We start from the raw sequence: 25,069 nt of genomic DNA on the forward strand, positions 1-25,069 counted from the left end.
CCTTTACTTTGAGTATTGTGTATAGGTCTGAGACTAGAGGGGAGCACGACCACAGATTTTGTGCCTTTCAGAAAAAGTCACATTAAAAGATATGCAAGGGTCAACTTCAGGCTACTCTACATTCTTTTTGCACCTTCATTGTATTGGAGGAAAAAAAGAATTAATTGGTTCATTTAGCTCTTCACTTAATTCAGCCTTTTATTGTGCACTTCAGTTCTCATCCAAATGAACAGAGACAGTGCGAGAAACAGAATACAATTTAATGGGGCTCTCAAAAATGTGCAGTTGTTGCCCTTGCTTCTTTAATAGACACAAATCATTTATTTCCTTCTGTAAAACTCCATTACCCAGCAAAAAATAGTTTCTTAACAAATGTATATCTTACCAAAAATGGAAAAATGGAAAATGCATCCTCCTCTCTCCCTCTCTCTCTCTCATATGCACAAAGTCATAGAGACTCATTCACAGTGTATCTATACACAAGCCTCCCTACTGAGTTCTACAAAGCCCACAATGCATGTTAAGGATATAATGTCCTTATACACGTTAAGGAAGTAATGTCCTGAGCATGAAACAAAGAATTGAGAGAAATTAGAAGTAAAAGGGACCTTAGCTCAAATTAACTCTGTTCTTCCCATTTTATAGATAAGGAAAGTGAGTCTTGAGAGGTGAGGTGATTAGCCCGGGCTCATGCAGGTGATCATTTGGGAACATAAATCAAGCTGTCCTCTCCAAACTCTTAATGTAGCCTTCTCTCTCCTATACTGGGCTACCTGCCCAGTATTGATCAATATTCATCATTTCAGTGGTCCCACACACTGATCTCATTGAGTGCCTATCATCCTATCCTCCCCCAAAATGCATGTGCATCTATAGAGAATCATGGGGCATCCTTCTGTTTCCATATAAAAAAAATTCCCCTTACCTTTTAGAAAATACTCCATGCTCTTATTTTTCACAGTGATCATCTTTTGAGACATGGCCTTGGGAAAGGACCAGAGAAATAATTTTATTTTTTTATTGAAAGCTCCCAAATATGAGTTCATGGCTGGTTTGAATTTCCACTGATTCTCCTGCTCATGCTTCTTCCCACACAACCATAAATACTTTACTTGCCTCATGCTAATGATTTTCATCAATTTAAAGAGCTAGTTTAATTAATCTCCTGTTTAACAAAAAAACACAAGTCAATCTGATAAAATGGTTAGGAGAAAAAGTAAAGCTGATGTTCTTCCCCACAGTGATGCACCATGTAGGTTTAAGGAACGGCGTGGGCAAGTGATACAGAAGTAATTTCTTACTGCAAAATAGTCTAGATGTGTGTGCTCATCTTAAAAACTTAGCACTACTAAGTGGCATTGTGCAAGCCTGACATCCCATCTTTCCCCAGCAAGCCTCTGCTCTGGGGAACAGATCCAGGTGATAGAGGTGCATGTCACATCCTGGTTGCTTGGGAAATAAGCCGTCATTTCTTTGAACTTCCCAGTAGTATGAGTTCAGTAGGATGAGTTCAGCTTTCTCAGTAGAGATAACATTTTTTTTTTCCCCAAAGCCATCCATTATTTGTACTGGGGACTCAGTGTTAATTTCAATGCTTGTCAATTAAGTTCATCCCTTAATTTAATAGGGATTTGTATACAAAACATCACAGTGCTAATTCTAGTCTTTATTTCATGCCTAGAATGAGCTTTACCCTCCAAGCATCCTTGCATCCAATCACAACATCTCAGTTTATCCTGTAGCCAAAGTAATCCTCTTATGTATAGGTTTGATGAGATCTTCCTGCTTCAGAACCTCTTGGATTCCCACTCTCTACTAGATATAATCCAAGTTCTCTCACACAGCAATAAAGGTTGTAAACAATCTGAATCAGCCCACCTGACTAGACTTTTATGTCTTCTACTTAATTTTCACGAATCCTTTATGTCCTCTAAAACTTTTCTAGTTGAAAATCAAAGTCAGAATTAAAAATATATATATACCTAATTAGTAGCTTTGCAAAAGCCTTTCCCCATCTGATACAATGATGCCTATGGGATTTAGGGGAAAAAAAGAAAATTAAAGAAGAAAATACCCAAGCCACACTTAATAGGACACATTTTTGAGAGCCTAAGAATGAGAGTTAAAAAAATAAAGTATCACTTGCTGAAAATTAAGCTGGCTACTCTCTAGGTTAAACAAAATGTTAAAAATAGAATTCAATCCTAAACATTTTATGCATCCATAAAAAGTTAAGAGAATCCAGCAAATAAAAAATGGATAAAAATGAATAAAACATATGCAGCAATGTGCTATGCAATGAGGGTCTGTGTTCCACCTTCTGCCCCAAATTCTTATGTCAAAGGCTGATCCCCAGTGTGATCGTACTTGGATTCATAGCCTTTAGGAGGTATTTAGGTTTGGCTGAGGTCATAGGTATGGAGAACCCATGATGAATTGGTGCCCTTATAAAAGAATGAAGAGCACAGAGCTCTCTTTTTCTGCTATATGAGGATAGAACAAGAAGTTGACAATCTGCAACCCAGAAGAGATTTCTCCCCAGAACCTGATTGTGCTACCATCCTGATCTCAGACTTTCAGCCTCCAGAACTATGAGGAATCAGTTTCTCTTATTCATGAGCCACACCATCTATGGTACTTTTTATGGCAGCTTCAACTTACATACACTAGTTTTCAGTGTGGACCACGGACAGTGTAGGACAGTGATCTGTGAAAGAAGGTAAACAAATGAGATGATATCTATGACTCTCCTAACTGACCACCTGGAGAGAGATTCCAGGCCACAGTACATGGAGAAGAAATCCAAGAGCCTCCTGTTCTGCTTGAGTTGAGGAGACAGTATTTCAATTTTGGGGAGGCAAAAAGGCTAGAATTTGAGATGCAGAATACAGAGAGGAGAGAGTAGTACAGAGGGCTCCAGAGAACTGCTGAGGTTTCCATGTAAGCCATTAGATGAGTACTGATTAGTACACAAGTGTGAGGAAACTACCAAGTCTGGAAGAAGAATCAGCAGATAGGAGCAGATGCACAAATCCCTGTTGCTCACACAAGAGGAAAAGTTCATGTTCCTACCAAACAGAATGGGCAGACTTCCTAACAAATGGGCCGTTGAGCAGTGACCACAAAGGGTATTGCCTTGGTAGTGAGGTCTAATGAGCTGCAGACTAATGGCTGCCCTGCACCCAGTAAATAAACTAAAAAGAAAATTTAAAATAAATTAAATTATACCACATAACTTAACTGTATACAAAACCAAGACCACAAATATTGCAAGAAACAATAACAGAAAAAAATCCAGCAACCACTAGCATAAACTTTACAATGTCTGGCATCCAATAGGAAATTACTGGTCATGGAAAGAAGCAGGAACATTTGACCTATAGTGGAAAGAAACATCAGTTAATAGAGACAGACCCTAAGTTGACTTAGATGAAAGAATTAATAGAAAAAGATGCTAAACTGCTATTATAAATATACTCCATATGTTCAAGGAGGTAAATGAAAGGCATGGATATGTTAAGAGATATAGAAGATATGAAAATGATCAAATTGATGGGGGAGGGGAAGGAAAAAAGACGTTAGAGAGGGAGGGAGTCAAAGCATAAGAGATTCTTAAAAACTGAGAACAAACTGAGTGTTGATGGGGGGTGGGAGGGAAGGGAGGGTGGGTGATGGGTATTGAGGAGGGCACCTTTTGGGATGAGCATTGGGTGTTGTATGGAAACCAATTTGACAATACATTTCATATTTAAAAATAAAATAAAATAAAAATTTAAAAAATGATCAAATTGAACTTCTAAAGATGCAAAATGTGTTATCTCAGATGCAAAATACACTTGGTAGGATTAAAACCAGCTTAGATATTACAGATGCAAATATAACTCAAAGACATAGAAATATAAACAATCCAGAATGGAACTATCCATTTTAAAATATAAAATAAATAAAATAAAATAAAATAAAATAAAATAAAATAAAATAAAATAATAAAAGGAAGTTAACAAAGCATCCATTAGCTATGAGGCAACTTAAGGATCGTAAAATATAGGTAATGATGTCTCAGAATTGAGACAGAATGGACAGAAAAAAAATGGACAGAAAAAAAACTTGCAGAAATAATAACTAATATTTTTTTCCAAATTTAATGAGAACTATGAACCTACTGGTTAAAGGAGCTAATGAACCCAGGGAAATAATGAGAAAAGAAAAAAAAAAAAAACCCTACAAAGTGACATCATAATCATATTGCTTAAAACCAGTGATACATTGGGGCGCCCAGGTGGCTCAGTCGGTTGAGTGTCCAACTTTGGCTCAGGTCTTAATCTCATGGTTCGTGAGTTCGAGCCCCCCGCCAGGCTCTGTGCTGACAGCTCAAGGCCAGGAGCCTAGTTCGGATTCTTTGTCTCCCTCTTCCTCTGCTCCCCCACTGCTCACACTGTGTCTCTCTCTCAAAAATAAACAAAGATTAAAGAAAATTAAAAAAAAATAGTTTAAATCTTACAAGCAGTGCAAAGAAAAACATTACCTATAGAGGAAAAGACAAGAGACTCTTTGTTGGGAAAATTACAAATGGAAGAAAATGAAGCCACATCTGTAAAATACTGGTGGAAAAAAAAAAAAAAAAAGAAGACAACCAACAACCTGTTAACTTAGGATCCTATATCCCACAAAAATATTTTTTCACAGTGAAGGTAAAATAATATCTTTTCCATAAATACAGAACGTGAAAGTCTTCATCACTACCTGACAAGCAATACAGAAATGTTAAAGGAAGTACTTTAGACAGAAGGAAAGTGGTACCAGGTACCAGACTGAAATTTGGAGTTAGACACAGGAGTGAAGTATACGGCACATAGTAAGTATGTGGGAAAAATTAAAATTTAAATGGTGATAAATAAACAAACAAAATGTAATTGGCTATTTAAAGCCAATATACCATATTTACCATATATACTATTATTTAAAAGTATACAAAATAAGATCTCTACCAGAATTTACTCATCCTATATTTTTTCCTGATTTCATCTCTGAGGGAACATGCATTAAAAACTTGAAAAGAGGGGGCGCCTGGGTGGCGCAGTCGGTTAAGCGTCCGACTTCAGCCAGGTCACGATCTCGCGGTCCGTGAGTTCGAGCCCCGCGTCGGGCTCTGGGCTGATGGCTCAGAGCCTGGAGCCTGTTTCCGATTCTGTGTCTCCCTCTCTCTCTGCCCCTCCCCCGTTCATGCTGTGTCTCTCTCTGTCCCAAAAATAAATAAACGTTAAAAAAAAAAACTTGAAAAGAGGGCCCTGAGTTCTTTCTCCAGTCCTACTTCCAACTATGTAACCTGAGAAAGGGTGCTTTCTCATTCTGTGCTCTGTTTCTCCTGTGTAAAAGAAAGGCATTGGCTTTTATTAAATTCTGTGGTTCTTTTACCATATGGTACACCCTTCTTAATGTCTCTTCTTGACAAATTCCTGTCACATGACTTCTAAGGAAGAACTGAAAGCAAGCTTGGAGAGCTTCAGAAAGACTTTTTAAGCAGGGTGATTTATAAATCAAAGAAAGGAGGAGGGCTGAACATTTTTTTTTTTTAACAATAGTATTTAAGAGAAGCAAATGTCATGGGTGGTGACTCAAGCTGACGACTGTCAGATATTCATGATGCAGAACAAAAATGCCAATCTTGACACGATGAGAATAACTATCTTCATTGTCATCATGATTTTTTTTCAAATATTTATTCTATTTAAAGTACCTGAGTAGGTTGTATGAGGTATAGACCTCTCTCCATTTTACTTATTATATCTGACTTTGCAACCAGATACATACTATCAATAATATTTTAAATTCATCTCAGTAGAAATACACCTTACATAGTCTCTCACACACACACACTTCAAAGTTCAGTTCAGTTCAACAAATATTGATTGAATATCAATTGAGGAATTCAATATGGTATATCAGAATGATATGAGACCGGGATTTTAATCTCAACACAGCTAACTAGCTTAATTACCTAGAAAAAGTCTTATTTTGTTAAAAATATGTTCTGTCTTCTATAAAAATGAGGAGGCTAAATTATATTATTCTGAAGGTCATTTCCAGTTACAAAGTCTTATAAGTGTCTCTTTACTTACAGCTGTGCTGGAAACTGTGGATGAAATAAACCAGTATAAGATATGCTTCTTACCTTTGAGAAAATTATGGTCTAGGTCATAAACTATATACATATTTTTAAAGTTTATTTATTTATTTTGACAGAGGGGTCAGAGAGAGAGAGAGAGAGAGGGAGAAAGAGAGAATCCCAAGCAGGCTCTACAATGCCAGTGTGGAGCTAAATGTGGGGCTCAAACTCATGAACCGCGAGATCATGACTTGTGCTGAAATCAGGTTGGGCACTTAACCGACTAAGCCACCCAGGTGCTTCTAAACTGTATACATATTTAACTCAGAATTAATTGCTAAATGTTGATTATGTGCAAGGAATTAGGCTTGGTGCTACTTGAATTATAATAAGTATAAACTCCAGGGAGATATTGTCAGCTAGGATTTCAGGAACAGCTTTGCAAAGAAGGTGAGATGCAGGATGGAATTTGAAGGATGGATGGTGTTAAACTACGGGTATTGTGAGAATATGGCTCACCCAGATGGTAAGATTTTAGACAAAAACTTTAAAAGAATAATATTTACTCACATTATGCTTATAAACAGGCAAGGTTTACAATAGGTAAGGCTTATTTAAATCATGTGTGTATGTCTCTGTGTCTGTGTGCAATTTATATACATCCACACACATTTCTTGACTGAGCCATTTTAATGAGGAGGAGAAAGAATGAGGACAAATGCAATGGGATGATGTAGTACAAATGGTACCCAGATATTCTCATTTCACATTCAAACACTGAAACTAACTAGGTCTACAATCTCATGTAACTCTTTTTACATTTCTTAGTGTTATTAGCACTACAATATGGTGGTGGTAGAGGGTATTAGGTAAACTAGATGAGTTTTGACTATGAGTCATTATATATTGACAATCTGAACTGAATTAGTGCTCACTTTGATCATTGCATCATATCTGTTTCTGAGATACAGAGGCACACAGCTCCTTCCAGAAGGAGTTGGTTATCTGGTTTGGGAACCACTGCATAGATATGAAATTGAGAGTACAAATATTTCTTTAATATCTGCATCCTCACTACACATTTTATCTCCATTTATGTGGCAACCTTGTTTTCCATGGTATTTCTTAAGATTAACATAGAACCGACTACATTGTAGACATGAAGTTAACCTCTTACTTAAATTATCAGTGAATACATTTATGAAAGTACACTGGTTAACTAATTAGTACCATATTGAGAGTTTTATTGGCTCTTTACTTCTGTTATTGAATAGTATAGACATATACCAGTTCTTATATACTCATTTTTCCATCTTTTCTGATTGATTTGGTGGAAACAGTGTCAGTAGTTAGTCCACATTTAGCTCATAACAGAAGAGCCCACCACTAAATTGTATAATGTGCAAGACTTTGATGGTGCACTAATATTTTTTGAAAAATTGCCATCACCATCTCTGTTGTATTACATTGAATTATACCATGGCCATGCTGGCAATCTGGAAAGACCTAAGAGAAGAAAAGCAAAACGGCCTTAGCTAGAAGGGGAAACATGAAAAGAACAGAGGGTAGAAGCCACAGCATTACATGTAAAGCTCTTTGGGTGTCTTCCAAGTCATGAACCCCCCTTTTTTGAGGACTTAGTCATCTACATATCTTGTGTCCCTAACTCCATCAGCTCTTTGGTAAAATATCATATTTTCAAAGAGGTCTTCCAAACAATCTTAATTTATCATTGCAACTTCTTGTTTTTGCTCCCTTTTCCCTTTCTCCACAGCAATTATCTTCTGGAATATTATGTGGGTTACAAATGTGTTTGGGTATTATCTGGCTCCTCCTGCTAGATTGTGAACTTTGAAAGGGCAGCTTTGCCTGTGTTTATATACATATCCTAAGTCTTCAGCATAATGCTAAAGTGGAATCTCAACAAATATTCAAAATTTCAAATATTCAATGTAAACTGCACCTTCTAACCCTGCACACCACTGATCACCTGGGCAGCAATGTTTTTATTCATGACTTATGACTGTGGTCACAGATGATTGCCTTAAGGCAGTTACCTTCTCAAACGTGGCCAAGGCATTTATATGAATAATATAGAAGAGTGGGAGAAATAGGTATTTTAAAAATCAACACACATAAACAAATAATTATAAATTGCACTACTGTGGCATGAAATAAAAGGATGAGCAAAAAATGGGATGCAATATCCATTGGGAGGATTAAAGAAGATCTTCTGAAAGTACTAACTTGGGTGCAGTCTTGAAAGGGAAGAGAATTTTGAGTTGCAATGTTCTTCTTACTTCTTTTAATCCTAGCTAATTAGTCTTCAATGTTCATATCAGGGCACATGAAATCTTCTACGCAAGGGTGAATCAAAATTTTCTCACAGCCCCACAGATTTCTCCTGCAATGCCCTTAATACAGGACACTTTTACATGTGGTTGTGTGATTATTCACTTAACCCCTGTATTCCCTCTAGACTAAAAGCTTTATAAGTGAATGATCTCATTTCCTGGGTTTTCCCAATTCCTGATTTTGTCTTCTCTTGAGGAATAACTGAATGTCTGCGATCATTGGGTTTCAGAATAAAATTATGCATTCTTATAATAAAATTCCTGTTATTATTTATTTGCTAGCCTAGTAGGTTTTTGTCTGGTGCAAATAAGAGATTTCCATGATGTCATATTTTGCTCTACAAAGATAAGTTTGCCATTCGCAGCACTAATATGAAAGATATAGCTGTCCCACAGGCTTTGCAGACAGGCAAACAAGGTTTCAAGTCCATGTCCTATCATTTAATGGTTGTATCACCTTGGGCCAGTCTTTCAATCCCTCTGAGCCACAATTTCCTAATCTTCAGTAGAGTAATAATAATGCCTACCTTAAGGGATGTGGTAAGATTAACTAGATGTTGCAAACAAAGTATCTACACTGTCTTAGCAAATAAATGAGCTTCATAAGATGGTTAATGAGATAACAAGATAATGGTTAACGCATAAGAAGAAAAAGGCAGAGGGGCTGCTTTTTACTACATCTCTTCAATAGAAATATATTGATAACTATTATGTACCAAGTTTGTGGCTAGATGTACAGTGATACAGTCATAATCAGGACACAAGCCTGTCACCAAGGTGAATACCAGTTGACTCCACATGATAATCACATGAAGATAGGAGCTGGAATCAGCTTTGTCTTCTGCTATTGCCAGCCCTTCTCTTTGATTCCCAGGGAGCAGTGAACTTTAAGGACCCAAGCTTTTTTTCCATTATTTTCCCTCTTCTTATGATACCATTTTACTCTGTAGTTTTTAAATAGTTACCAGGATGACTAAACAGAGGAAGCAGCTACCTAAACACCATCTCCAAAACTGTAGTATAAGGCAAGATGTACATACCAAATAGAAAATGAAAAAAAAATGGCAGACTTGCCAAATGTTTCATAGGCACTCCATATTGATCTGGTTGTTTCCAGTTTTTTTTTTTTTTTTTAATAGGGAGAAGCAGAAGTAATTATTTTAAAACAAAATGGCACTTTATAGCTCCAAGAAGATTTGCATCCATGAGAAGTTATAAAAGTGATTGCCTTTAGATTTCTTGTATCTGAGTAAGGATACAAGAAGTTTAATGGCCTGCTAAGATGAATGTAGTCCTACAGGGACCCACATAATTCAGCACCTGTAGAGACAGAGCTGAGAATTGGCCAGTAGGGTTTATTAATGTTGGTTAGATGGGAACACACACACACACGCACACGCACACGTACACATGATGCAAAATGCCAACTAAATGCCCAGAGAATTAAATACCATTTGTGACATCTCAAACTGAAACTACTGAACACTGAAACTACCACTATTGACAGTATAGGAAGCTCTTTACATTTGCAGTAAGACTGATGATGATGGAGGGTGTTATTTTGAGCAAGGTACCAATCCTCAGAAGTTGGATCGGCAAAGGATGGGGGACAGGGGGCAAAATAAAGTAGCAAGCAACAACAACAATGGCTTTACTTAATATATATTATAAACAACCTTACAAAATTCACTAAGAATATCAAGGTTGAAGAAGGGTCTCAAAACAAACCTGTTAAGACTCAGGGTCATCAAGCTGTGATTAAAAAAAACCCAAGAACACAAAATCAAAGTAACATTTTGAGAGGGCTTCTGCCAGCCCACACTCTGCCACAAGAGGTTTACCACAAGAGGTAAAACAAAGCTGGCCACTGTTTTAGTAAAATGTTTTAGTAAAATCATCCTAGCATGGGGTTTACAAGGGAGCAAGAGAAAGTACATGGGGCTCACCGAGATTGTATTTTCCAAGAGATGAAAAATTGTTTTTAAAATAAAATTATGCAATACATAACTGAAAATAAAAACATTAAAATAAAATTTGTTTTCAATTCATTGCTGCTATTCCAGATTTTTATAGGCCCACCTTTTAAAATGGATCTTTGTAAGCTCATTTTAGCAAATGCTTTGCAAAGTTTTAACGTGGAGTGAGTCATATTTAATTGCCACTGAACACTGACTTTATGAAGAATTTTGTCTAAATACAACCTTCAGACACAGAGACACTCATTTTTGCATAAGAAGTGCTGCTTGCTAGATCACAAAGACATTAATGAAAAAAAATTAGAAAATAGATTACAGACATTCTTTCCACAAAAACTGAAGCACAGGATTATTAGTTTTCATATCGCATAAAAATTCTACAGACATTGCATCCGTACTTGTCACTTTGTGTGTTAATTTTTTTTAATTGCAGGCAGCTTCCAAATATTATAAACTGTAGCTTAATTCTATTCAAACTTTTCCAGCTGGGGTAATATATGCTTTGGCCTTGTCTGCTCTGCAAAGTTGGGATGGTTCTTTGCGAATAGGAAAGGTCTAGACACTATATTTTGTACACTTCTCACAATGCTGTTGGCAGAAAAACATTTCCTTTATATCCAGAGGTATAGAATTTGCAGCATTGGCCCAAGTAACCATACATTATTTTAATGATCAATTCATTTACTGCAACCTCCCAATTGCCTAAATCCCTAATCGGAGTGTAAATGATTATAGACCATGGTGGACTCTTTTGTTTTTGCAACTGAAGCCTTTCTGAGTTAAATAAGCAGTTGGGCCTATTAACCCTTTCAGATACTATCATGAGTTTAATATAACCTTAGTGAGCCAACAACTATTTACAAAGCTATGTGCTAAAAAAATGAATATTCAAGGTGAATCAGCCCAAGCCTCTGCCCTTCATGGCCTCACAGAAATGTAACAGTATAATTTGTTCTAGAATATTGAAACACAAATGGATCAGAAAAAGACATAATGAAAGTAGAGATTCCAAATTGGACAACATGGCTCAGGAAAATACTGCTTTTTCACTTGAATCTGATAGGCTCATATATTTCACAATTAGGTAGGCTGGGGAGGGGTGGAGACAGAGGAGTAAGATAAAGAAACAGAAATACAGAAATATGTCTTAGAAGCATATCTAGAAATTTAAGTAGTATATATTTAAAAGAAGCATGGATGTGGCCTTTGGTTCATGGGATCAAAAAAACATGGGATCAAATAGTTTCCTAAAACAGGTGTATTTTTAAAGAAGCTATCAGTCCAGACAAAAGGTCTGTGACTGAGACATGAAACAACATTTATGACCCCACCAATAGGAAACAGTAGGAAACTTTGCAAAGGAGGTCAAATTTTCAGTGCCCATGGAGGATATGGAATGCAAAGCAAGGACCCCAGCCAGACAGCAACCCTAGGGCCTAATCAAAGGACATTAAGAGCCTTCTCAGTGTCTGTCTAATAGAGTTTTAGAAACCCCTGATAGATAATGGGCACTAGGCAGAGAAACACCCTAATCTGCTCTGGATTATCACCATTCTGCCTCTACTTAGAGACAGTGCTTTGCTTTTGAGATTAGATTTGGCCAGTAGGTAATATCTTTAAGGTTTACAATCTTAATTACATCTTCAAATCTCTTTTACAATGTAACATAACATGTTCACAGTTACCAGAGATTAGGACAAGGATGTTACTTGGTGAGCAGGAGGGGAGTGGAATAGAGAGGCAAGGCATCCGGCCTACCATACCCATAATCCTGGACTTTGAGCTTGATGGCATAAACTTGGAATGGATTTTTTAATTGCCTCCCCTAGGAGGAGAGAGAGTAATATGTTGCTGACCGGAGGGATGGGAAGCTATATACATTATGATCAGCAAAGTAGATTATTTTTCATTACCCTTATTCACCAAATATTTCTGACCTCTGATCATTTGGTGGGATTGGATATCTGGCTTCTGACTGATTGAGTAGGGCCATTTGACCAATTCTTGTAGAGAATCCTTGCTGACCCATAATGGATTGCTTTTAAGCCAGAGAAATTGGGATTTTTTTTTTATAGTAGTTTGAATAACCCACTCAATAATAGCTGGAATAGCAGATGTGCAACTATTATTTGTGAATGGAGGACTTCTAGGTCTAGTATTGGTGTCATAGTTTTCCCAACACACATATATGATCTTTCCAATTAAAGGACAGATTCTTTAAAAACTTGCAAGGACAATTGGGTGACCCTATGTACAAAGTTAAATATTAATGTCTGCCTCAAATCATATACTACAATCATTTCACATAAATAGAGACTCACATTTGAAAGGCAGAATAATAGAGCATGTGTTAGATAATATAAAAAAATCTTCATGACCTTGGGGACAGGGATGATATCTCATTAAACTAGTCACCGGAAGCATTAACCATAAAGGAAAATTTGATGAATTTGATAATTAAAATTTTAAAAATTCTGTTCATTAAAATATACCAAGGAGAGTGAAAATCAAGTAGTGAAATGGGGAACACATTTTCAACGTAATCAGCAAAGGATTACTATGCAGAATATAATAAAAACTTTTGTAAATCAACAGATAAAAAGACTCAATAGGAAATGGATAATGAATTCCATAAGCACTTTCCACAAAAAAATCCAAATAACTAATAAACTTATGGAAGATATTCTAATAATTAGCATCCAACATAAAATAAATGAAACACAAAGGACATATCATTATTCCTTCACAAGATTACCAAAAACTAAAAAGTTTAACAATAATAAGCACTGGCAAAAAGATGGACCAAAGATAATTCTCATTCATTATTGGTGAGAGTGAGAATCACAACAATTTTGTGATAACAATTGAAAAGTGCTTAATATACATAAAAGTTACTAAATAAATGCTTGTGGTTGTTGTAGTTGTTATTATCATGACTTTACTGACTCTCATAGGTAGGATTAGTCTTATTCAATCATTGAACATGCACTCATTAATTTCCTACTCTATGCTAGATCTGAATCTGAAAATCCATATGTGGATTTAAGAAAAATGGTTTTAATGCCTGTACTCAAATTGCTTACTTTTTAATGGAATTAGTCATTTGTTTCATTTTTACTTCATTTCCTCCATAGAAATTCATATCATTAAAGTATTTAATATCTATAATTTATTGAATGCTTAATATGTGCTAGGAAAACAGAAAGCATATTAGTAAATAGCAAAACAAAAACAAAGATTCTGGAGAAAGTTGAAGATTTCTTAATGAAGTTTTTCCACATTCTTATCATATTTTACTCTCAAATTTCAGACATTCTTTTTAGTAGGAGCTCATTTCATACCCAGCCAGCCCAGCAAGAAGGAACATCAGAAAGGAGGAAATTTGCTAAATCTCTCCAAGATTCTCTCCATCCTGTACAAAATGCTACTACTATTAATCTGATTAGGGTAATGCATTTATCTCTCTAATTGGCTCATTTATCACGTGTTAAATTTTAGCATCCTTTGAATTTATTGAGGGAAGGAAAATAGAACCCCAAATACTTTGAGATCACTTCTTCAATTTCCTCATTTTACAAATGAGAAAACCTGAAGTATAAGGAGGTTGAGCAAAAGGTCTAAAGTCACACAGCTGGCAAAGAACTAAGTTTAAGTTCTTTATGTTCCTTTCATGCTAATTTTTGAAAAACTGTAGAAATTAACTCTATGGATCCCCGAGATTCCTAAGATATTTGCAGTTGAACAGAAGTTTCTGGTACACTGCACAGACAACAGACTGAAACACACTTACAGTCCTCCTATTCACTTGCCCTGTAACATCAGCCCGAGGAGCAGACTTGAGCTTTGCCACACACCTAGAGGCTACAGAGGTGCTCTCAGGAACAGAGGCCAAAGGACACCATCTTTGACACTACAAAAAAAATTTTTTTAAAAAGAACATTACACGGGTGCCTGGGGGGCTCAGTCGGTTAGGTGTCTGACTTTGGCTTGTATCATGATCTCACGGCTCGTGAGCTTGAGCCCCATATCAGGCTCACTATATTAACAAAGTAAAGAATAAAAATCGTATCATCATCTTGATAGATGCAGAAAAGGCATTTGATAAAATTCAACATCATTTATGACAAAAACTCTCAACAAAGTGGGTGTAGAGGGAATGCACCTCAACATAATTAGGATCATACATAAAGAACCCATGGCTAACATCATACTCAATGGTGATATGTTGAAACTTTTCTCCTAAAATCAAGAATTAGACAATAACAAACTATAAATACAAATAATTTATAAAATTTAAAAGACATCCAAGTTGGAAAGGAAAAAGTAAAACTGTCACTATTTGTGAACATGATTTTATATATAGAAAACCCTAAAGACTTTACAAAAACAAAACACAACTGTTTGAACTACTAAATGCATTCAATAAAGTTGCAGAGTACAAAATCAAGATAGAAAAATCTGTTGTATTTCTATACACTAACAACAAATTTTTAGAAAGAGAAATTAAAAAAACAATCCTATTTATAATTGAACCAAAAAGAATCAAATGCCTAGGAGTAAATTTAAACAAGAAATTGAAATACATACACACTGAAGACTATAAGATATTGATGATAGAAACTGAAGAAGACACAAAAGAAATGGAAATATATTCCATGCTCATGGATTGGAAGAATATTGTTAAAATGTCCATACTACCCAAAGCAATCTACAGTTTCAATGAAATCCTTATCAAAATTCCAGGTGCTTACAGGACAGAATAAATGTCTCAAAAAGTAATCCAATGGCAGTTTTTCATAGTAGTAGAACAAATAATCCTAAATTTCTGTGGAAAAACAAAAGACCCTAGATAACAAAAGCAATCTTGAGAAAGAAAAATAAAACTGGAGGCATCATGCTCCCTGATTTTAAGCTATATTGCAAGCTACTATAATCAAAACAGTTTTATACTGGCATAAAAACAGACATATCCATCAATGAAACAGTTGAGATCCCAGAAGTAAACTCATGCATATACAGTCAATTAATTTATGACAAGGAGTCAAGAATATGCAATGGGGAAAGGAGAGTATCTTCAGCAAATGAAGTTGGGAAAACTGGATAGCTACATGCAAAAGAATGAAACTAAACTCCTACCTCACACCATACACAAAAATTAACTCAAAATGGAGTAAAGATTTGAATAGAAAACCTGAATCCACAAAACTCCTGGAAGAAAATATAGGGAATTTATCCTATTGCATTGGTCTTGGCAATAATTTTTTTTGGAATAGGACTCCAAAAGCAAAGGCAACAAAGGCAGAAATAAACAAAGGGGAATAAATCAAACTAAAAATTTGCACAACAAATAAAATCATCAAGAAAATGAGAAGGCGCCTACTTATTGGGAAGACATATTTGCAAATCATACATCTGATAAGGAGTTAATATCCATAGTATGTAAAGAACTCATACAACTAAGTAGGAATAAAAGTAAATAGGGCAGAGGATCTGAACAGACATTTTTTTTTTCCTAAAGAAGACATCCAGATGGCCAAAAGACACATGAAAACATGCTCAACATCACTAGTCATCAGAGAAATACAAATCAAAACCACAATGATATGCCAACTCATATCTGTTGAAATAGCTATTACCAAAAAGACAAGAAATAACAAATGTTGGCGAGGATGTAGAGAAAAAAGAACCCTCATACACTGTTGGTGTGAATATAAATTGGTACAATCACTATGGAAAACAATATGGAGTTTCCTCAAAAAATTAAAAACAGAACTACCATGTGATCCAGCAATTCTACTACTAGGCATTTAAGCAAGAACAAAGATAGTAATTTGAACAAAAATATTGGATCCCTGTGTTCACTGCCACATTGTTTACAAGAGCCACGTTATGGAAACCACCTGTCTATGACTGGGTGATGGATGAAGAAGATGTGGTAAATATATATACAATGGAATACTGTTCAGCCATAAAAAAGAATGGAATCTTGCCATTTGTGACAACATGAATGGACTCTGAGGGAATTACACTATAAGCGAAATAAGTCAGACAGAGAAAGACAAACATTGCATGGTTTCACTTATTTTTGGAACATAGGAAACAAAACCAACTAACAAAACAAAACTCATTGATACAGAGAACAGAATGGTGGTTTCTGGTGGGGAGGAGGGTTTGGTGTGGGCAAAGCACATGAAGGGGGTCAAAAGGTACAAACTTTCAGGTATAAAACAAAGAAATCATGGGTATATACTGTACAGCATCATAACTATAGTCAATAATATTGTAGTGCACACTTGGAAATTGCCAGGAGAGTATCTCCCAAAAGTTTTCATCACAACCAAAAAAAAAAAAAAAAATTTTTTTTTGCAATTTTGTAGTGACAGTTGGAGACTGGCCTTACTGTGGTGATCATTTAGCAGTGTATCAATTCATTACATTGTAAACCTGAAACTAATACAGTGTAATATGTCAATTATACCTCAAAAATGAATTTACTGGTAATATAATCAGGTTAACAGATGGGTTTCTAAGATATATAGCTGACTGAGTTATTGAATATTAACGTTAGGGGTCTGTAGCCATACATGGTAACACACTTTCCACTTTATTACCAACATATCATCTTAGAGGTGGAAAAATAACATTGGCCAAAAAAAAAAAAATCCAATATCCCTTCTTCAAAGCATTACTTCACTGAAGTACTATATAAATAAAATAGAGGCAACCAATTCCCAAGAGGTAAGGTTTGAGGTATTTGGGGGTTTGAACAAAGGTGCAAATGAAACATCTCTTTAACAGCTCGGGAAGAACAATGACAAAAAAAAATCAACAAACCTTCACAGACACTACACAGTATTTGGATGAAATGAGTATAGCGCTCAGTGTTAGATTAATGATGTATCCTTTTTCCTACAAGTAGTGGCAGATCCACATTAGAAAAGTGCAGTCGATTTTGCCAAGATTTGACATTCTGTGGCATACCACCAAACTAGAACCAGGTGGTTATGAAAAATCAAATATGCAGCAGGTTCTAATGAAGTTTAAATGTTTGAAGACACAATGTTTCCTTGTGACCATGCCACCATTAAGCAAAGTTTCTGGAATATTTTAAATATCTCATTTGACCATGCATAACATCACATATGGACAGACACATGCGTATGCATACAGATACACAGACAGTTCCTGATGAGCTATTTGAAGCATTTAGGAAGACTAGCATGGGAGTTAAGTGCATAATCTTACAACTAGGAAGGTTAGTATCAAGTCCCAGTCTTCACTTTCTAGCGATGAACGTTAGTCAGGTCCCTTAATCTCTACGTACCTCATCACCTTTCAAAATGGAGACAATAGAAGTAATTATCTGGGTGCCATTTAAACTTGAGTGACTAGACTTATTTAATGTTTTTAGGACAGTCCTGGAAGACTGTTGTGCATCTTATCAATTAATACTCTTACGCAAGAAAGAGCAATATGAACCGAGTCACTATTAGTCATATGATAAGGATAATTAAGGGTGTGTTTTGTCATTTTTACCTCTCAGATCCATTTTCACAAATATGCTTTATCTGTAGAGATATGGTCTAAGAGATTTATAAAATCAAGGCAGAAATAATACAGTATCCATTCATGATAAACCCTCTTGTCAGCTCTTCTGAGGCTGAAATGGAGCTGTAGTATAGTAACAGCCTCAAGCACAGTAACTTTTTAGAAGTTTTCCAGGTCAAGAAACTGAGTACATATCTTATAGATCTGAATCCCTGGTGCCTCTGTATGGAAACACAAAGAGGGATAGAGCAGAACAGAGAAGAAATATGTTTGAATTTCTTCGGAACGTGAGAAAGCTTGAGAAAATGCAGAGAAATGTACTCAAGCTTCAGAAAGTATAGGAGTTTAAAGACATCTGGTTTTGCCATATTTTTTATATGACTGTTAGTCATGGATTTAAACCAATAAACTCCCAGAGAGATTAAACAGCTTTGCAGCCAGATGCTGTAACTCGGTGCTTGGCATGTACGGGACTTAATGAAGTTACCGACCTTAAAGTGAGCAGAGGAGTCTGCGAGAGTTCCTTAGCACCTAGAGACAGAAGCAGGAACAGTCTGAGCATTTCAATGTCTATGTGTATACCTGGGGTGTGGAGTTGAATGTGTCTTTTACCTACACAGTGGTCTGTATTCTTACACTAGTTAAACATACAAACTTGTAGTTAACAAAGGAGTCAGTCACAGGAGAAGATTAGAGATTCCCCGAAGAACAAAACAAATACACAGTCAGAAAGGTCAGGGTTCCCAACTCATATATCATGTAGGGTTTGCAACACATATATCATATTGTTTTGTCCATGATTTATTTTCCCAAAGAAAAAACAAGTTCCTATCATCGCTGAGCATCAAATTATATTCATTAACAGATCTTATTTCTAAGATGACACTTACAAACCCTGACCCGGGGTTTAATGTTTCATAAAGAGCATAGGATGAGAGAAGCCAATGAGACTGTAAGCCAATGAAAATCCACAAGAATGGGAAATTCTTGTTGATTGGCCTTTGAGGATGTAATGCAGCCTTAATTTGAAAAATCTTAGCAAAGTCTAATGACACATGTTTGTCCATCAGAGGCTATTACCTTTACTCTTGTGTGGTGTCCCTCTGTGTCACTAAACTACACAACAGGAAGATGTAGCCCATTATTTGATAATGGTAATGGTAATGGTGTGTGTGTTATGCAGTATAGTTCATGATGAAGAAATCTATTATTGGCACTTTCTGATCTATTGATTAACTTATGCCATCAATAAAGTTTTTCCCATTTATGTTTGGGTTATGTTGGTATAGATTTCTCTGTGGGCTACATATGTAACCTCTCCTTTAAACTGTATCATCAGATTAAATTTTGATACATTTTGGGGAGTGTGAATAATAAGGGAATGTACTAAATTTGATTATTTTCAAATTCATAGTTTGGTGATCTGAATATAACTTTTTAAAAAATAATTTTCTGTATTGGAATGGCCTATAGTCTGAAATATTATATTTTTCCTTCTGAGAGAAATTCTGGAATACACATCCTGAAGATTCCCAGGGAAACAATGCATAAATTGTAAAAAGAATCTGGAAGTTTTTTGAGAGGAAAACATACAAGAGGATACATCTTTTAATACAGCAGTTCTCAACTAGAACAATTTTGCCTCCTCAGGGCACGATTATAAATGTTTGGAAACAGTTTTAGTTGTTACAACTAGAAGGTGCTACTGGTATCTATATGTGGAGGCCAGTGATACTATTAAACATCTTACAATGCAAAGGGCAGATAACCCAAACGAAGGATTATCCAGTACAACATGTCAATACTACTGTGACTGAGAGACTTCTGCTGTCATGCAAAGGTATGAAAACCTGAGGAAGTAGTTTAGTTTCCATGACGTGTAATAAACTCAGTAAACACCAACAGATGGATGGCATTTTTGTTAACCTGGGCCCGTTAGGTTCTTGAGCACTCTACTCTGGATTCATTTTGTAGGGCCCTAAACTTTAAGTCTTGACACCCCATTATAAAGCAAACCTATTCAGATCACAAAGCAAAAAATGGATTGATACAGGACAACTGAAAAAGAAAAGATGTTTGGGTCCTCTTTTGGTGTTTAGGACATGGGTTATGTCTCTTGCTTAACTTCAGGAGTAATCACAGGAAATTATCATAAATATAATTTAAGTACCTGATCAAAAATTCTCATTCTCATGAACAATTAAATTATGACTTTTTGCCCTGCAGGCATATTAGGGCCATGTGGGGTCATTCCAAAAGTGATTGCTTAATATTGATGTCTCTTTTAAAAGGTTGTTTTTTGGGTAGTTAAATGTATTACAGTAAAGTAGAACTAGAATTAATGGAGAAGAAATGTAATATTAAAAGAAACATATTTCTAGAATTAATTATTGGTTAACTTGCAGAATAGTGTCTCATCATATGTTTTATTCAATGACTACATTGTCAGACATCGTCCTAGGTGGCAGATTTGGTGACTTGGGTAGCCAAAAGTGTCACTTCCAATGTGGAGTTAATGATTCTGATTATATTCCTTCATTGTGAAAGGACACAGAAATAAGTAGCAGACACAAAAGCCATACTTGTGCTATAATAACTGATTATAAATCCTCTGTCACACTTGATTTTGCAGGATTCAAGGAAGGTCTTATAAGAAATTGGATTCATAAATATATGGAGTTAGCGGTAAAATATATTAGTGTGTATGTGCATCTGTGTGTTTGCCATTTCTTTAATGACAGCTATTTGACAGAAGTCTTGATTTATCCAACTATTATAAATGAGGAAGCAGGGGCATCTGTGTGGCTCAGTCAGTTGACCGTCTGACTCGATTTAAGCTCAGGTCATGATCTCGTGGTTTGTGAGATCAAGCCTGTGATGGGCTCTGTGCTGGCAACATGGAGCCTGCTTGGGATTCTCTCTCTCTCTCTCTCTCTCTCTCTCTCTCTCCCTCTCCCTCTCCCTCTCCCTCTCTCTGCCCTTTCCGAGCTGGTGTGATCTCTCTCTCTCTCTCTCTCTCTCTCTCAAAATAAGTAAATAAACATTTATGGAAATAAATGAGGAATTAAACTTCCAACAAATACCAAGGGAGGCAGTGTGACTTAAAATCATAGTAACATTAGAACCTTCCCTGAAAACCAATTTGAACAGGACAGGAGATTAAATCAAGAATCAGAGTACCTTGAAAATATATGGAAAAAGGTATGGAAGTTGTAAGAGACCCAAACCCAAAGCTTGAGGAGAGCAACACTGTACTGGACCTAAATAATATCCCAATCAGCCATTTTGGTCATTTAAATAAAACATAACAAATCAATTATAATACAAAATATGAAATGACTTTAGTGAAGAACACTGATTAATTAATTTAATTTCGTGTAGGCACAGACAACTATTTCAAATTTAGTGGCTTCCATAAAGTACTTAAAAGCCAAGTCTAATTTCTATTTTATGATATTACCTCCCCACCAAAAAAAATGCAAGCTAAAATTAGTTTTGCATTGTATTTTTGGTAAACACATCAAAAGTACCTAAAGACTCAAAGCAGAAGAAACAGAAATCTGAAGTGCCTTTTTAAAGATTCTTCCCAAGTTAACAGTCTGCCCTTCTACTTCCTACTTGCATTGTGAAATAATAGGTTAGGAGATTAGAGAGGAAGACAAAACCTGAAGTATATTTCTATAATTTCTTATAATCCTCCCATCTCTCTGTGTGGGAATGAGCTTCATACCCGATGTTTACTAAATCACCAGTCTCCATATGGAAATCTTATGGGCAACCTGTTCTGAGGAATAAAGATCAGTCTAAAGCAAGGTGTTCATTAAACATGTTTTTATGTTTCAGCTGATACGTGAGTGAATCTCAAACTGTGGACCACACCAACAGGATCAACATCAACTGTGAACTTGTTAGAAATGCACATTTGCGGGCCCACCTCAGACCTAGTGAATCGGAATCCCTGGGTGATAGGGTTCATTCAGATGATTCTGATGGATGCTGAAGTCTCAGAAACATTGTGCTATGAAGACTTTTAAATGGGCTCCAAAGAATCTACAGACTCTAAGAAAAATAATTGTGCAAACATTTATGCTTGTTTAAGTTAAGCCATGTGCAAGATACAAGAGTCATATAAGAGGAAAAAGGACTGTTTATTTTTCTCTCTTTTTTCCTCCCTTAGGAGATCAAGAAAGGCTTCACAGAGGAGGCTAAGCTTCAATTAAAATTTGAGAGAGTAGGAGTTTTCAAGAAAAAAACAATTATACAGGCATCCTAAATAGAACTAGAATCAGAAGATTCAAATCTAGATAGTAATCAAGCAAGAATTTTTTGGAGGTTGGTGTTTTAAATCTTTCGGAGAAACATTTGCTCTTGGTTTGTTTTTTAAAACTTTACAGTTACATTCTTACCAGTTTGAAGAACATAGTCATTAATATAGAGAAAACAAAGCAAGAAGCTAGAATCTAATAGGAGAACTGTAAAATATAGTGTTTAAATGTTTGAGTCAGAGAGAACTGAGCACAAATGTTAATTTTTATGTACTTGGTTCTTCATACTTCAGTATAACTAATACTTGTGTGCCCATAGACAAGTTATTCATTTCTATGATAGGGTTTCCTGATGTGTAAGATAAAAATAACTACACCAAAGGACTGTTGCTTATTGGGATGATTAACTGAAATAATCCATATTAATTGTTATCCTTCTTGTGCCTTTAAGTCTGTAAGTTTCTTTGCTGAGATTATATCAGAATAAATATATTTAATAATAGTATCTGCTATATACTTCATGGAATATTTACTGGAGTCCATGAGCTCTGTGGTGAAAAATACCATTAAAACATAAAATATTGGGATGCTTGGGTGGCTCAGTCGGTTGAGCGTACGACTTTGGCTCAGGTCATGATCTCACCGCTTGTTGAGTTCAAGCCTTGCATCGGGCTCTGTGCGACAGCTCGGAGCCTGGAGCCTGCTTCAGATTCTGTGTCTCCCTCTCTCTCTGCCCCTAACCCACTCACATGCAGTCTCTGTCTCTCTCAAAAATAGGTAAACATTTAAAAAAAAACATATACTATTATCACTGTGAACAGAAAACATGCTGAGAATTTAATGCAAATGAAATGTGTTCGCATACACACATTTAACCCATATACCCTTAATTAGTAATGCCCTTGAAGAGATAAAAAGATCTCTCTACCTGACACATATTTTATAAGCTGATTGACAGCTATTGTATGTGTGTGTGCGTGCAAGCACTTAGCTCAATATTGCAGCAGATTGGATGTTCACATTGTTTCCCTGACAACCACTCAAGCATTGTCTAAGTATCTCATGGCTACAGATGATTGCACAATACACATTTAATCCCATGGTTAAAAGAATGAACATCCACAAGCTTGAATCAATGGATTAATTTGATTTGAGAGAAGAATTAGTCTCTTCTGGGGAAAGCATTAACCACTTAGTAATATGCTAGAATAGTTGAAGCTGATTTTAAAATGAAAAAAAAAATTAAAGTCTTGGTAATAAGGGAGTAGAAAGAAACAACGTGGTCAATTTGAGGTAGATAATTGAGTTGGAAAATGCCTCCATACATTTGTAATTAACCAATTGGGTATACCTTTGAGTTTTATTCCATAATGCTGATATAGAACAACTATAGCTAGGTGGAATTTAATGCATCAGTATATTTAACGTTAAGTGTAGGGGAGATATAACATGTTGAAATTTGCTGTCAACTTTCAGCATTTCTTACAACTCTCACATAAATATTATCTCTAGTCTTAAAAAAATGGTTAGATAATTTCATGTCATAACAAGTATTTCATAAGTGCAGATAAAGAAGGCAAGCCAATCTCAGTCTTTGATCTTCTAGGGTTAAAGAAAGTTACTACATAGGAAGTAGGGTGTTGTCTGAGAGATCCAATACTTGAGTCTGTCCTCATCTGCTGAGGACAAGGCCATATGTGTGCCATTGATGGCTTTCTCTTGCTACTGCTACCATTATATCATTGGCCAGGCATAATATTGAATCAAGTTCCTCTTCAGAAATTCAGACTCGGGGCGCTGGGATACTGGATGAAGTTCCCACTGGCTTGAAAAATACATGATTAGAAAGCACTCATTATATAAATGATTGGTTCCCAATTCTTATCCTGTAATTTTAGAGAATAAATTACTGAAGCCCCCAAATAAACTACCACAACATTTAAACTAAATGGTTCTCAAGCATTGTGGGTTCTTAGAATTCAGCTGTTTTGTGACAGGGGAATCTTCTAGGATATCTTTGCTGTGTAGTGGGGATGGGGATGCAGAGATAATAGTTATGGAAAGGAAATTTTAGAATCAAAATTAGGGTAAGGGAGGAAGTGGAAGACAAAATTGCACTGAAATCTGAGTTATCAAAATATTATGTATAAATATTGCTAAAATGTATTGGTATACACTAGAAATAGACCGTTGCTTCCTATTTGATCTCATGTGATATTGTCCTATGAGGTAGGTACTGATGTTATCCCCATTTTTTAGATTAAGAAACAGATTTAGGCAGATTAGTTTTTGGAAGGCCATGTACCTAACATATAGCAGAGCCAGGATTCAAACTCATGGCTAGTGAGTCCAACACTCAGATTGTTCTCACTCTGCTATTCTGTCAGGAAGGTATCTGGCAAGAATACTGAGTTTCCTAAAACTAGATATCTCAGACTCACTGAACAAATAGGTTTCCTGTACTTGATCTTTTCTTTCAGTTCTGACATTTTGATCTCTCCAGAGTCAGAACATCTCAACTGGTATATTCTCAACCTCTTCCTCCCTCTCTCCTTTCCTTCCTTCCTTCCTTCCTTCCTTCCTTCCTTCCTTCCTTCCTTCCTTCCCTCCCTCCCTCTCTGCCTCCCTCATTCCCTCCCATCCATCTATCCATCCATCCATCACCAGGGATTGTTTTAATCAAATTAGAAATCCACTACTGACAGGTTTATTTATTATTATTATTATATTTTTCTATAAACTATAGGACTCCTCAGACAATTCACTACCAACTATATTTCCACTGGGCACCTTTTAATAAATTCTAGAAATTCCCAGGCA

The 25,069-nt window shown here is 35.9% G+C and overlaps 1 protein-coding gene across 6 annotated transcripts in view; it reads right to left on the reverse strand.

Annotated features, from left to right (window-relative positions):
• Positions 1–25,069, reverse strand: part of LRRC4C (leucine rich repeat containing 4C) — a 1,189,111-nt gene that overhangs the window by 222,337 nt on the left and 941,705 nt on the right. The window contains exon 1 of one of the 6 annotated variants that reach the window (XM_045485016.1): positions 926–983. The exons of the other annotated variants lie outside the window; for them this stretch is intronic. The gene's annotated coding sequence lies outside the window, so the exon portion shown is untranslated. Of the gene's footprint in view, positions 1–925; positions 984–25,069 lie in introns of those variants that run through there. 6 annotated transcript variants of the gene reach the window in all.

The sequence above is a fragment of the Leopardus geoffroyi genome, chromosome D1 (genome assembly GCF_018350155.1).
Source record: "Leopardus geoffroyi isolate Oge1 chromosome D1, O.geoffroyi_Oge1_pat1.0, whole genome shotgun sequence".
NCBI lineage: Eukaryota > Metazoa > Chordata > Mammalia > Carnivora > Felidae > Leopardus > Leopardus geoffroyi.